At 38.8% G+C, this 15,703-nt stretch overlaps 1 long non-coding RNA gene across 2 annotated transcripts in view; it reads right to left on the bottom strand.

The window, feature by feature from the left end:
- The window catches only part of LOC306806239, a 63,652-nt gene that overhangs the window by 35,623 nt on the left and 12,326 nt on the right, over positions 1 to 15,703 (bottom strand). For both annotated transcript variants that reach the window (XR_013775429.1, XR_013775430.1), the window contains exon 2: positions 3,899 to 4,061. This is a non-coding gene — a long non-coding RNA (uncharacterized lncRNA). The remainder of the gene's footprint in view (positions 1 to 3,898; positions 4,062 to 15,703) is intronic.

Raw genomic sequence — 15,703 nt, 5'->3', positions numbered from 1 at the left:
CAAAGAAACTTTATAAAAAGTTCACCACAATTTGTTACTGCTCAGCAGGAACATAATCTGGACTTCTTGCAGTGCTGTAACCCAATTTATTTCCCTGTCAGACCACTTGATGGATATGGCTATAGAGTCCTTAAAGAGGAGATAAAACTTTTTTCCACTGAAGGCAGATAGCACTTTGCCTTTCACTTGCCACCAGGTGCTCAACCATCTCCTGCTCAGCAGGGCTTCACTGATTCAGTTCTCAATTTTTGAACAACATATTTAAGTTTTTCCATTTTGAATTAAAGCAGAAATGAAATATAAACATTTCCATAGGTGAAAATCTCCAGTCTTTGGCATTTTCAGCCTGAGCAGTGTTATTCCTTCATTTTAACTCACAGCAATGCTGACCTTAAATACAACCAAAGAATGAGTATTCAGACCAGCTGCACTGAGTGAGATGTGTGTGTCTAAAATAGCAAGACACATGCACTCAAAGTTTTCCTAACATATTCCCCTTTATAAGAGTGCTAAAATACTTCAGCTTTCAATGGTGTCTTTATCAAACTTGGAAAGGTACAACCACACCTACACATGAATGGGCAATCCCCTCTGAAAATGTATTAAGGAATTTTAATAACAATAGGTTTATAATTATTCTCACCTGTGCCAAATATCTGTTTTTCTAAGCTTAAAGGCAGGTAATAATACACTGAGTAATGACCTTATGCTACTATTTAAAACAGTATTTCCAATTTGCATAGCAAATAATTCAACCTTATCAATTTATAAAATTAAAATTTTAGAATGGAATTTTTGAAGAAAATTCACAATAGATTGAATAAATTTTGATGACCAACTGATTTCAAGGGAACCACAGCTAAAGGCAACAGAATCTAACAGTAAGACAGAAATATCTGGATGCACACATCTTATACCCAAGGTATCATATGATGATTATTAGCCATCATTCTAATTCTGTGAATGGTGAGCAGACTTGAGAGCCAAACATTCTACATGAAAGAAAAACAATATTTCTGCAAGAACTGTTTAGGTACCAGCAACACAAACAGACCAGGACATGGAAAATCAGTGAATATGGTTTCTTCATGAAATTAAGCCCAAGGACCCAGATATTCATTTAAGGCTGGAAAAAAGTAAATCAGTCTTTGGGTAGGGGTCTGAAAGCCAGGATAAAATTGCCTTTCACTATGCTCTGCTCCTCTTCCTCTAATCCCCTTCACCAGCCCAATATCAATATTCAAATTAAATGCAGCTCAAACTCCAGGGATATTTTTTTCTTTTTTTAACATCCAAGAAAATGTGAAGTAACTTTGTCAGATCTGCATCTAGTCTTCTAAATCTAAGAAAACATAACCCATTGATTTACAGGTTATTCTACACTAATAGGAATTCATAATGAGTCTGTGCAGTCCATGGTTTTTCACTGAGGGTTAGATCACCACATTTCCACTCTTTTAGATCTGTTTTTTTAATGTGACATTTGCAAATGTCTTTGTGAAAAGTATAAAGCAGGCAATGGCTAATAAAAGAGAACCTCACTAAGATGCTATTTCCTCAGCAACCAAGTAACTGCCTTCTAGGAACTATTGCAGAAACCAAAGTTATAGATGGTGCATTCAGAAGCCAAGATTAAAGTTCAAAAATAATCTTATATATTAGAAACACACTTATTAAAGAAAAAAAATATTTACTCAGAAATCCTCAGAAAATACATGCTTTATGCAGAGAATATCCTGGAAAACGTGCTGTAAATGCTCTGATTTTCATATCAAAGTCACAACTTTCCAAAAGTGGAGCTTTTGCTAAGTAAATCATATTCAGCCTTTATAGTGACATTTTTGTATCTCCAACAGTATATCTGAGTGTGCATATAAGGTTTTTACTCCTCTTGTTCCCAAAAAGAGTTCACTATTTCCCATACGTTATCTGCTTCTCCATGGGAATATCATCAATACTAAAGCCACCATATCAACAGCTGGATAATCTTTCAAACTTCTCCCCTTGAGTTAGAAATGACACTGAGAAGATGGCTAGGTCACTGGATTCATTGCATTAGAGATGATGTTGCAAAATTGGAAAAACCTGATTGCATTAGAGATGATGTTGCAAAATTGGAAAAACCTGAATCAATTTAAGTGGCTCAATAAAGTTTGACCAGCATCCAGACTGAAAAGGCTACAAAAAGACTGGAATTGCAGAAAAGATGATAGCATTGATTAAGGTATTAAGAGGCAAGATTTCTCTCTCATAACACCCAAGGGCAAAGTTTACTTAAAACAAAAGGGGAAAATAAAGACAATGTGAGATGGCAATTTCTCAGTTTTCTAGTGTTGGCTGAATTGTGCCTGTATAACTTGGCCATAACACCTCCATTGCCCCAAACCAGCCCTCTTTTAGTCATTTTCAAAATACTTAGTCTTCCACACCTACTGAAGGTTCCCACTCTAGAAATCCAAACCAGGTCTCAGTTCTCAATCTTCCTCTAAAAGATACTTCTCTAAGGAAATCACCTTACAGCAGAAACTGCACCTTACTGTTTTTCCTCTTCATTACATATGTTTTAAACCTGAATCTCTTAAGTGCTTGTCCTGACTGAAGCAGAACTATAAGGCATCTTTTCATTCCAGTTTTGCTATTACAGAAAGTAAGAACTTCAGAATTGCATTATGGGGTAAATTAAAATATTTCAATATTTTAGTTCAAATGCTGACAAATATTCTCTTGGAAACTATTAGATACACCTACAATGCTATAAAAACAGTACTTGCTACCAAAAACAATTATAAAAGCATATTAGTTATTTAAGGATTTAAGTTTGCTATCAAGTTTTCACAAGCATCTGTGAAATTCCAGTCAATCCAACAGAAAAAACTAGAAGTTCTACTTCCACACTTATTTCAAAAGCCAAGAATTATCATAAAGCTCTTAGAGTTTAGATGTAGTAAATTTGTGTTTAGGATAAACATATCTATTTCAGATTTGAAATGCCTGCAAAAGCAGGTTCTGATTGTAAATAAAGATTACATTAAGCAGTTCAATATCCATCAATATGCATGGAATTTATTTCCATCTTTTTCATATTGCAAGTCCTAGCTAAAAACTTAGCAGGTTTAACACTTAACATGTTTATTCCACAATCAATACCAAAATCATATTCATGCTAACAGCTATTATAAGAAAAAGCTCTGTTACAAATTACTCTAACAGCAGGATTTTACAATAGATGAACACAGGAGTAATTTATAATGCATTTGTTGCTATTAAAAAACAAATAAACATTTATAGTCTGTGCTAATTAACTTTACTGCCGAATTAGTAGTATTCCTCACTCTTCTTAATTAGAAGAAATATTGCAAGTATGGCATTAAAGTCAAGCCCTCAGTGCAGTAAAGGCTGACACATTTTAAAACCTCTCATCCTCTAAAACACATGGAGCTTTTGGAGCTTCATGCACCAGGTTCAGTACTGACACCCTCCACTATGCATGAACATGAGATGGAGCAGCTTAAAGAGGAAATGTCAAAAATATATTACCATAGTTTGAGCACAAAATCTAAGTGCAGCAATTATTAGACCTGCCTTGCCCATAATCAGCCCCTCCTGGTCCAAGGCAAGGAAGTCAATATATCTAAATATCAGGGCACATTGTCCCAGCCCATCTGTACATGGGAGTGGAAATTCAGCTTGGCTAGAACTACAGTCTCCATCAGCTGTCACAAAGTACATGAAGTATTTACATTGTGCATCAATAAATATTTCACTGTTTTGTGGATTTTTTTTTTTTAACCTTGTCTTGCTGCTGCCAATCCCAGTAGTACTTTGGGGCAAATCTAAAGACACATCCATTTTGTTCACAACAAACAAAAACAACAAAGTAATAATTATATCATCTCACCTTTACTGAAGTCTACAGTCATGGCAGGATTGAGTCTGTGTGAAAGCAGAAAAGCATCTGACAGCAGAATCTCTGAAATACCATTAGAATGATTCTTTTTCTTCATCTTGGTAAACAGAATATTCTCAAAGGTCTGGGCTGTGCTCAAAGGGTAGCAAAGGACCTGTTAAAAGAAAGATAACAACATGGTAAATGAGCTCTGTACCCCATGCCCCTCTGAGGAAGAGTTCCTCAACTTTCTGAATTCCCTCATGAATGCCAAGTCAGTAAAGAAAAGAAAGAAAGAATAAATTCTGCTTTGCTTTTCTCTAGACCTACCTATTGTCTTTGTATCTTGAATGAGAGGTCAAAGTTATTAATTAAAACTGTTATTTATCTCAATTACACAGTAGTGAGAATTTGTTGCAACCCCTCATCAAATGCCTGCTCACTGCTGGCAATATTCAAGGTTTGATCTAAAAGTTAATTTAAAATACCAACCAAAAGAGCTCCTACTACAGCCATGAAGTGTTGGTTGATAATCTTTTCAGGAGTCAGATGTTTAGGTGCAGATCCCTGCACCTTACATTTGGTTTTAATTTTATGATTTGAAAGAGATCCAGTGAACTTCCTCCATGATAACCATATTTCTGCCATGTTAAAAAGGCCAAACAAGATTCTACCACAGACTAATACAAATGCCAGTGCTTACTGTGTCATATAAACATCCCAGGATTGGATATAATTTTTCTTTCATTTCGTTAAAGCAATACAGTTTCTCACACACAAATAACCTGATTTTTGTCAGCCTACCTACCAATATATTTTTTAAACTATCAGTATCACTCAATATTTTCAAGCTTTTCTTTTTAGATGAGGAAAACCAATTATCACCAGCTTGACAAGCACATGACTCTGTAAGTACCATTTAATGAGCACTGAAGATCATGATGTACAAACCTTGAGGCTAACTTCTTGCTTGCTCTTTTTTGCATCTTCAGTTTGATGCCTTGGAGAAGGATATTGTATTAGAGCCTAACATTATAGTTTGTTCCATTTAGTTTGAATATAATGGTTCTAGGAAGAACACCATACATCTGAGGGTTTAAGTGAGACCTCAGACCTTTTAGTAGCCATGGATGAAGTGCTTCAAAACTCTATCTGTACTCATATTACTGAAGCCCTTGTAAATGTTGACAAGTAGAAAAGTTTGCTTCTGAATCAGGCAAAAATGTTGCTCTTACAAAAAAAATACGGCATTGAATAAATACAAATTTGAGTGCACACAAACATTTTTATATCAGCACTTTCAAAAGCTTAGAAAGTGCTTCATATATGAAGTTTTCTGGTGGCTTGACTGCCACATAGCCACCTCATATTACAAAAGGACACATACCACTGCACTACTGCCACATTGGACAGCATAATGCTTGCAGAAAGAAACTGAGCAACTCACCCTGAGCCTGTTTATGAACTAACCATGGTTATAAGTCTATGCAACTAATCTAGTGTTTGCTGCATTGCTACTGATTTGATCAAGTGTAAATAAATCAAGAGTCCTGTCCACATGAGGAAGATTGACAAACACAAATACGTCATGCACCACGTGACAAAGTGAATTGAGAATTCCTTGTAGTGTTCAGCATCACAGTTCTACAGATGTTGACCCTAACTAGCTGCAAAGCAGCTGATCAACCCTTTAACTACAGTTAACAAACCAGAGGCAGATGGGTGACAGTACAAGTGATACAAACATTCAAAATGCCCAGACACATGGAGCTGGCACCACTTGTTCCTTCCAGGAGATGGTAATCAATGCAAATCTATGCATTAGTTATGAGGTGTTTTAATTCCAAAAATAAACATTCTGTGATTGATGAATTTTTCCCAGCTGTTGTCTATATAGCTGTTTAATTAGAGCACGCTGGCAGAGGCTGTTAATCCCTCACTGAGTTGCCGACTCCACAGCATTCCACTTTCTGCAGGGCAGGGTGACAGTTGGTAGAGGGACCAGGGCGGCTGGTCAGGGCACCTGACATTTGGCAGAGGATCAAGGCATTAGATGACAAGCCAAATTCCATCAGCTTCCTAAAAATACTAGCAGGCTGACAAACAAAGTGCTTCAATAGCTGGTGCTGCCGTCTTCGATGGACACTGGCTCTAAAAGCACAGGAGTGTCCACTTCATGTTCCTGTTAGCTCACAGACAAGAGGGGTGCCAGCCAACCATAACTACCAGGAAGGAAACAAAATCAGCTGCCTTTGAAAACAACCAAACCTGCCAAAAACTCTGGCATTTGCTTTAAGTATTTGACCTCCTGAATCCATGATTCCCTCACTGGAATACTCTACCAGGGAAAGGGAATCCCTGGCTTTGGTATCATGTGACATATGCCTAAGCAGGGTTTTGGAGGTGGAGATTCCCAAATGTGTACAAAGCAGGGAGAGCCCACACTCCCTCACTGAAGCCTTTAAGGCTTGACTCAAAGAATGACATTCAGAGGCCAGCAGGATGCTCATTTTCATCCCAGTGCACCACAAGTGGCAACAGAACTGCCAGCTGTGGAAACAGCTCCTGCACCGCACGTATCTGTCTATTAAAAGCCGAGATTCCCAAACTTACTCCACACATGCCAACAGTTTTTAGATGCTGCCAAGGTCAGTAATATTCACACTGGTCACTTACAGATAAAAGCAGCTCACTAACAATTGCCTGAGCCAACTAGATATTTAGGATAATGACCTAAAACAGAAGAGTAATAGAAAGCTTCCTATTCTTAGCCTTTGTTTTGTTTTATAAGGGCTGTTACAGATGACACTCTTTACAGTACCAAGAGGTTTAGAATTCAGTCATTAAACTGGTTCCCTGGAATCAGTCAAAATTCATGTCACAAACAAATAAAAACCCTTATTGTATTCCAGCTGCAGGGAAAAGTTACCTTGCCAGCAGCATAATCTCTTCTACTGAATGACAAATTCATCCATGTGCAATGGCATTCATGGTGAAAAGTTTATGAAAAATTAAAGTATATCTGTTTAAGAATAATTAATTTATTAACCCTGGGTAATAAATCTCAATTTGCCACTAAAAGTTTTCGATCTCAACTAACAAACTCAATCTCAACTGCAAAACACATCCAAACATCTTTTTCTATTCGAAAAAAATTCATATCCCCTTTTTCAACAGTAAACTTTTCAACTCAATTAAAAATATTTGTGATTTATTGCTTAATTATGTCATGCCAATACAAAGGAAAAAATACCTGTTCAAAAGATGACTTCTGGCAAAAGAGATTTAAGCCTAGTACCAGAACTATGCTCATGGGTTATGGCATGTGGTAACTGCTTCTATGCAATGAATTAAATACCAGTCTCACCAAATCCTTACCCACACAGGTACTTAGACATCTTGTCCGAGGTAGTGCCACAGTCCCCTTATTTTAAAAGAAAGTAACAAATGAATGCAGATTATAGGGTTGTGAGAACAGCTTAGATTCTGTCTCTCTCTTCTTCCTTTCCTTATCCCTAAATCAAAAACAAGACAAAAAAGTTTTGGTATTTGAGATTATATTAAAGGGGTTACATCAAAAGGTCTTTTTGTTGTTTTGCAGCTCAGCAGTCTAAAGGCAGCTAAAACAACATTGCTCACCTCCCAATTTCCTATTCACTTCTAACAGTTGCAAAAGACAAAATTCATATCGTAGGAAGAAAAGTCACGAAAGAGCCTGGCAAAACTTGCAAAAAACAGTGCCAAGTCTTACAACCATCCAATTCAGCAGCTCTGCTGTATGCTTTGCTTGCAGCAATTCAAATTTTGCAAGCAGTGACATGGATCTTACCTTATCATTTGTCATAATACTTTTCTAAAAGACAAATTATCAACTTCACAAGCTTAGGAGAGCTTTCCCTGCAGCTGTGTTACCAGGTGAACACTTCACTGAACTTACCAGAAAGTAGAGAAGAAAGACAAGACAACTTTATAACCAAAGAAGACATAGCAAAGCTTTCCCTGATTTTAGAAATAGTAGAATTCTTACACAAAGCCATTTAGCATTTCATACCTGAGTATGAGTTGTACATGAAAGCAGAGCCTGACCCTGTAAAAAATTATTCCAGTATACTCTGCATACTTCATACTCTTATTTATCTCAACAGCTAAAAAAAGGAGGAAAATACAAGGAGATAGAAGAGAGTTGGAAGAAAAAATAAATAAATAAAATCTCACAGAAGGAAAATTAAGGGGCCTTATTTACTGGGAGCTGATCGTGTGAAGGCAGCAGTAACCAGTTTCCCTGGCACCAGATATCCATTACAATACAAAGCATAACAAAGGAAACCTGTGAGTAATGTTGCACATGCCCCACAGTTTTTCCATTAAGATCACCGGCTGCTTGGAGTTCATTCTCCTGATTCCCATGTTGTCCTACTCATCATTAAATACACACCAGAATCTTCAGAGTATAATCAGTCATACTTCATTGTTTTGCACTTCCTCCTATATAAACTTAGAGGTTATATAATCTCCTGATTTTCTTAAATGACTTAGACAATACACCATATTTAAATTGAGCCTTAATACCAAAGAAATCATCACTTAAGAATAAAAACTAAAAATCTATACTAGATAGACAATTCAAAACATGGTAACACTTCGTTCTACCTCTGCTGCTCTTCATCTCGTCCATAAACATAGGTCTTGAAACTCCCACAATAAGTTATAGGGTGATGATTATTCAGTAGATTTTGAAACAAGATCTCCCATATCTCCAGAAACATTTTTTTTTGTTTTAGGAACACCAAATCTTCTGCATAAACCAGCATGTGGGTGAACGTAAAGTTTTTCTAGTGATCATTACTGTATGAGTGTCTTGATATCACATTTTTCCAGCTAAAGCAGCAAGTTTTCAGTAGTGCCAGCTCTCAAACAAGCCCCACTCTCCAGAGATCAAGTTACTGCTGTGTGCCACCAGCCCAAGCCTAGCCTGGGATCAGCACCTTCCCTCATCCCCTTCTTACCCCACTGCCCCTCACCTTCCCTGGGCTGGAGCCTGGGGCTGCAGAGACACCAGCTTTCCCAGGATAGGATTTCTCATGCCAGTTAGGGCCATTTTGTCACCCTGCTCCCTAGCATAAGCCAGATTCATTATTTGCCACGTGCTGATCAAATGCACATCATTCCTCCTATCTCCTTATTTCATACCTCATCACACACCTAAGACAAAACTCGTGCTGAAGAAAAAACAGAAGGAAAAAAGTCCAAGTATGCTATACAACATTACAGAATGGTTAGGTCTTGACATCAGCCTCACAGATAAGGAGAGGGATAACACATGCAGAAGTCACTCTTGTATTCTTTTAATTTTTTATGTCTATCAAGAAATAAAATCAAGGTCACAATAGTTTAATCTCTAATGCAGTCAGGCCTTTGCCTACCCTATAGCTTTGTGTCCATTGAAATGTGAACTTTCTCCTCACAAAGTACAGGATTAGGCACTGCATAAAATTTGCAGAAAAGTTCACACCAAAAAAAAAAATAAACCAAACCAACAGAAAAAGGCACTCTTCTCTCACATGTCCTGTAACACACCAGGGACTGGAAGCAGAACTTTAGAAAGTCTTTGCACAGTAGCCACTGAAAAGCAGAGTTGAAGCCAGCTTTGATGCTCTGACCTGGCCTTTTTCTCTTCTTCCTCATTCCTAGCAAAATTATCCAGCTCTGGCTGTTTCCCAACACAGCTTACCATATTTGTTAAGCAGGCTCAGATGACAGAAGATGTTCATCCACCCCAGACTCTGGACAGCCAGGTTTTCAGAGAATCCCCTGGGACCATCAGGACAGCTGTTCCCTCAAGAAGTACCCTTCTGTTTTCAGCTTCCTTCCCTCTTTCAAAGTCAGACAGGAAATATCTAATAACAATCTCAAATTCTGAAGTCCCAAAGGAATGTAAAACAGCCTCGAAGGCAAATTTATTAACAATCTAACCTAAACACCCACAAATCCAGAAACACCCTGATAACATTTTTGAGGAAATGAATTTCAGACTTAAAGATACATTTTGGTACCAGGCACAAGATTCAGAAAATAACCTTAATGAAAGCATTTACTTTTCAAATACCAAACAACAAAAATTCAGGGCCAAAACAAAAGCATGCGTTGATCCACTGACATTTAATCACACCAAGACACCATGTGAAATCACTATTCATATTTTTAACACCTTGAGACTGACTAATCTTCAATACTGGACAAAGAGGGTGAGAGAAATGGTTTTCAGTTGCATTTGTGAAAGACTCCACAGATTTCAAGTGACTTCCACATGCACAATGCAGCCCTTCCTCCCCTGGGCAGGAGCCTGCTCCAGTTACTATATTAGCTATCACTCTCCTGCCTATCATGGAACTTTGGTGCTCGGACAGACAGTACTCAACACACAGATAACCACTTTGGCCCTGGATGCCCTCTGATATTCTCAAAGTTTAGAAGAACCCTCTCTTCCCATGGACTTCATTTAAAATTGCTGACCTTTCTGACAAAATCACCAGTCAACACATGTAAAGAAAGGCAACAGCAAAGAGACTGTCAGCATATAAACCTCAATTTTGGTTCAATTTGGAGTTGCATCATACTTGAAATAGTGCAAGTGGAAAGTGAATTTACTGCTCTAAAATTATCATTAGGTGGCCATTCTTATTATTCTCTATTTTTTCCAGAATAAAGCAGTATTACTTTTTTTAATTGTTTCTATATACAAGTGTCCTTCCCATAGCCAAAATAATTTTTGCTTAATTGATTTTTTCAAGCTTATAGCATCTAACATCATGTAAAGCTACCTGAAAAAAAAAAAGCTACCAGATTTTCTTAGTGGAACATCTTTTCTACTGAAAAGATGACAGCATCTAAAGATCTCATAGTAAAAATAAAAAAGGGAACATAGAAACAAAATCTAGCAAAAAATAAAAGAAACTTCTCACAATTCTATATTATAGCAGAACCTCAGTTCTAATCACTACCAAATGGGGATACCTGCTGCACAATCTGGCAAAGTTGACAACTAAACATTCACCACGTTACAGAAAAATATTAACACACCGATTTTCATGCAGATAATGACAAAGACTTCCAAAAAAGTGTTGTTATCCTGATGGAAGGAATTGATAACTCAAAACCTAAAAATACATATTTATTTTATTTAATATAAGGTGTTCATGCAGGTTTATTAATAAACAAAGGAGAAATAAGCAATCAGAGCATTTACACAAACTCCTATGCTCACATGCCTGTATAGAGACTTTTTTAGTACCCTTTTTTTACCATCATTTGCCCCCACCAGCCCCCCCTTGTTATATCTGCTCTGAACTGTATGCTTTCACCCATGCCATGTAAGATACCAAGGCCACAAGCCAAATTCCACTCTCAGTTACACAGATTCAACCTTTAACGTCAGAAGATTCACACCAGTGTAAACCAATAATAGATTTTGGCTGCCCTTATAGACCCGATTTTGGCAGGTGGACAGACCAGGATTGGAAAGTTGTATTTATTTACCTCAGGAAACTGGAATTCACATCCAGCTTAAAAGATATTTGAAAGTTTTATGGCCCAAAAAGCTAATCTGTAATAGAATTCCCCACAGCATAAAATCACCATAAATGAGAGTTCTTGCACAATTCATGTTTATGCCCTCAATTCCTGTTTAGAAGAGGTCCAGGAACAAACAAGCAAGAGCAGAGGCAAGGTGCAATTGTGGCAAAGGCACAGGAGTAGGACTTGGAGCCAGCACTACTTATTGTGAGCCTGGCTGCTTGTGAAGGGTTGCCATTCCCCTGTGGCTTCTGAGAGCACTGAATTACAGATACAATGGCAGGGAAAGGGAAGGGAGGTAAAAATAAAGTGCCCTTTGAGAATTTCTAATAAGCCTAACAAAGAAATCATGCAACTTGGGAAGATGTAAATCACTTCTGAGCTGAAAAGCTCGTTATTTATGCAATATAGGCAGCTATTTCAAAATTGCCATGGAAGTCATTAGGAATACAGTTTTTAATTCAGCAACAAATGCAATATACAATGTGTATAAATAAAATGCATAAAATTGGAGTGAAGACAGATTTTCAATGTCAACACACAAATTGCAAGCAGCAGTCAAGCTCTATATTATCATTAGAAGGTGGGCTGCTTCTTCAAATTAGTACTCCTGGGAAAGGAAATAACGCATACTCAGAAAAGAAGCTGCTGGCCAGTGCACCCCAATGGGCTTAAGATCAACCAAAGGAGGATCACTGCAGTGAGGCAGAGTTACAGCAGGAACATAACATTAATTCACCAAAGCAGATATTTAACACTGGGTAGCCCTACAAAAAAAATGCATGTGTTAGGCAGAAGAACAAATAAGCCTGAATTTCAGGGAACAAGCAGCAGAGCAGAGGAAGCTACCTGCAGGACAGCAGTGCAGTAAATGTGGCTGAGAGGAATGTGTGGAATTAGCAAGAGCACTTCAAAGCTTTGCTTTGAGATGCAATTGGCAGATATGTCATCCACAGAAGTTTAGTGTCCAGACTCATCTAAATAAAGAGCTAATTAGTAGTACTGGGATGGTGACTGTCACCCACTAAGAAGAGAAGCACCGAGACTCAATGTCCAAGTCAAAAGATTCAAGATTATGCAGATGCAATTCTGTTGAGAAGGATGGTGTCAAGTTGTTTAAAGGAACTTCTCTAAGACACCTCCTTCTCACTAAGATCTGGAGGCAGATTTGTTTGGCAAGGTTTTGCACCAAGTCAAAGCCATTGAGCTCCTCAGCATCAGGGAATCCTGGTGCACTAAGAGCACTGTTTCAACAAGTGATCACAATGGAGCTTTTGAGTTTATTTCCATAATATTTAGGAAGCTCCCTTAGCTTCAAGCCACACAGCTTAGCAGACCCAGGCAAACAAGAACACTTGACAGCAGAGCCAAGCCAAAGAGCTTAGCTGGGATCAACAAGCTGTTAGAGCTGACTACACACATTTGAAAAAAATATTACATAAAGTGATATGTATCTAAGGTCACTGTGGGAGCCAGGAAGCAGTGCCAAGACATTCTTTCAGGCTTCTCCTTTGCTTGGCTTGCCCTCATTCATGGACAGAGAGCCCAGCCCAAGCCAGGGCTCAGTGGAAGCTCCTGCTGGCTTTACCCACCTCTGACGACTGTCGGGTCATGTTGCAGAGTCATTTATATTTAGATGAACAGGTGGGCAGCCCCATTTCCAATTTAATCAAGTTAACACTTTATATTTCTTCATGGTTTCCATATTCTAATTAGCTCACTGTTGCAAACTAGGGAATGGGCTACTCCAGCCTATAAGAAGTTACAAATGCTACTCCTCTACAAACATTAACATCTATTTACAGGGAAAAGCTTCAGCGCACAAATTTGAAAGCCCACGACTTTTCTAACATCCCTAAACATGAAGACTTAACAGTAAAAAATACCCCAAACTCATGTTAGAATTTGTAGAAGAGGTGAAAATTTAGCATTACTTTTATATAGAGAGCTTATGGGTTAATGTCATATTAAATACTGCCATTTTCCCACTTCCTATTGGGAATCCTATGGGATTACAAAAAGTTCGTAGAATGGTTTGAGTTGGAAGAGGATTCAAAGATCAGCTAGTTCCAAGCCCCTTGTTAATGGAAGGGGCAACTTGCAGAAGGCCAAGCTGTTCAAAGCCCCATCCAATCTGGCCTTGAACACTTCTTGGGATGGGGTACCCACAGCTCCTCTGGGTAACTTGTGCCAGTGTCTCTATCCTCACAGTAGAGGTTTCTAGCTAATATCTAACCTAAATCTACCCTCTATCAGCTTAAGTCCTGTCACTAAGTGGCCATATGAAAAGTCCCTCTCCAGCTCTTTTGGAAGCCCTTTTAGATACTGGAAGGTTCTCTAAGAGCCTCATCTTCTCCAGGCTGAACAATTTTGACTCCCCCAGCCTGCCTTCATAGAAGAGGTGTTCCAGCACTCTGAGCACCTTCCTGATCCTCCTCTCCAGGAGTTAGAGTGGGGACCCCATTCTAACAGGTCCCCATCCTTGTAACCCAGCTTCTCCCTGCCAGATCTGGATGCAGAACTCCAGGTTGGGGCTCACAAGACAAGAGCAGCAGAATCTCCTCCCTTGATCTGCTGGTAAGACTGTTTTGTTGGCTTTGTGGGCTGCAAGGACACATTGCCAGGTCATCTTGACTTTCTCATCAATCAACACTCTCAAGTTCTTCCCCCAGGGCTGCTCTCAATCCCTGCTCTACCCAGCCTCTATTGGTGCTTAAGACTGCCTCCACCCGGTTGCCAGACCTTGCCCTGGGCCTTGTTGAACTTCAGGAGGTTTGCACAGACCCACCAATCAAGCTTAAGTGCCCCAGGATGGAATTCCACCCTTCCAGTGTGTTGAGCTCTAGAAATTTGTGTTCACTTCTCAAAGCAAAGACTGTGACCTGCAATGGAGGTCTCAACAAAGCCTAGAGAGCCCTCTTTGGCCTCCTCACTCCCTGTATCTGGAGATATGCCCTGGAGAGTCAAAGAATCAGAGTAACATTCCTCAATATATTATGTCACCAGGCTGGCAGAGGCCCAGGGCTCTCCACCCCCAGGCTGCCAGCATGACACCTTTCACTAGCAGAGCTCCCTCAACCCACACATCTTTCTCAGAGCTCTGGAGCCAGACAGCACAGCCAGAGAGTGACAGACACTCATCTCACCTGGGTGCATGACAACAGACCCACTGGGCAGCCTCACCTTGGGCCAGGTCCTGGTTTCTGTCACTGCAGTCCAGCCCTGGGGGTAAGTATTTGCCTCATCATAATTATCAGAACAGATATATAGAAAAACAAAACTAGAGTAGCCTTTTCAATGAAACCAGCAAGACATCCTGTTCCTTTAAGGCACACCAGTTATTTCTTTCTATAGAAAGCAGAATTACCTTTCTGGTCTTGGGGATTTTTTTATGACACAATCTCAGATTCACCACAGTAAGTCACTTACAAGGGTATCAAAGGTGTACATGCCCTGTGGGAACCCCAAAGTCTACCTAATGACTGCTAGCCTTTTCCCTCTGTGTTTTAAAAATCTAAGAGATTTTATCATAAGGTGTTGATAGAAAACCACAACTGACAGTCTCTATTTTCACTCATGTTTTATGATAATTTAAAATAACATAGTGGTAGTAAATGTGTTCACAAAATGACCTGATGAGCAGGCAACTCTTCCCATTGCCCTGATGACAGGTAGGGTTAATGTCAGCAGTGTAAAGGATAATTAATCTTCTGTCAGTGCAGCTGCTTCACATAATTTTATCCTAATAGTGAATATCACATATCTTTGCCAAGTCAATTTAAAGGAGTAGAAACAGAATACTGCACTCAGATGTAGTTTACCAGGATCACTGATCACTTCCACCCTCAATGTAGTGAGTTCTCTAAACTCATGAATTTACAGCTTTCTGGTGCTGTTTTGTTCCTATGCACATCTGAATAAATTTGTTAAGTTTACAGCCTCTACTGATAGGAGTGTCCTCTGGGCCTTCTAATAAAAGACATGGTCTTTGGAACTCAGGGTAAAGAATCTAAGTTTTTGTTTGAAGTCTGTGCAGATATTTTTAAATCAACATCCATGTGGCATCCTGCTTGTTCACACACTAAGAGACAGAACCTTTATAAATCTCCTATTCTTGCTGGAATAAAAAGATGGACAGTAAAATAGTCAGTGAAACTGATTTCTAGCATGCAAATAAACAATCTCTAACTGATCCCACCATCCATATGGAACTTCTCCCTTACAGGCAGAAAGTTGTTCCTTTAT

This window comes from Erithacus rubecula, assembly GCF_903797595.1.
Source record: "Erithacus rubecula genome assembly, chromosome: 11".
Lineage (NCBI taxonomy): Eukaryota > Metazoa > Chordata > Aves > Passeriformes > Muscicapidae > Erithacus > Erithacus rubecula.
Note: the sequence above shows the minus strand (reverse complement) of the source record. Positions and strands in the feature narration are given on the sequence as shown.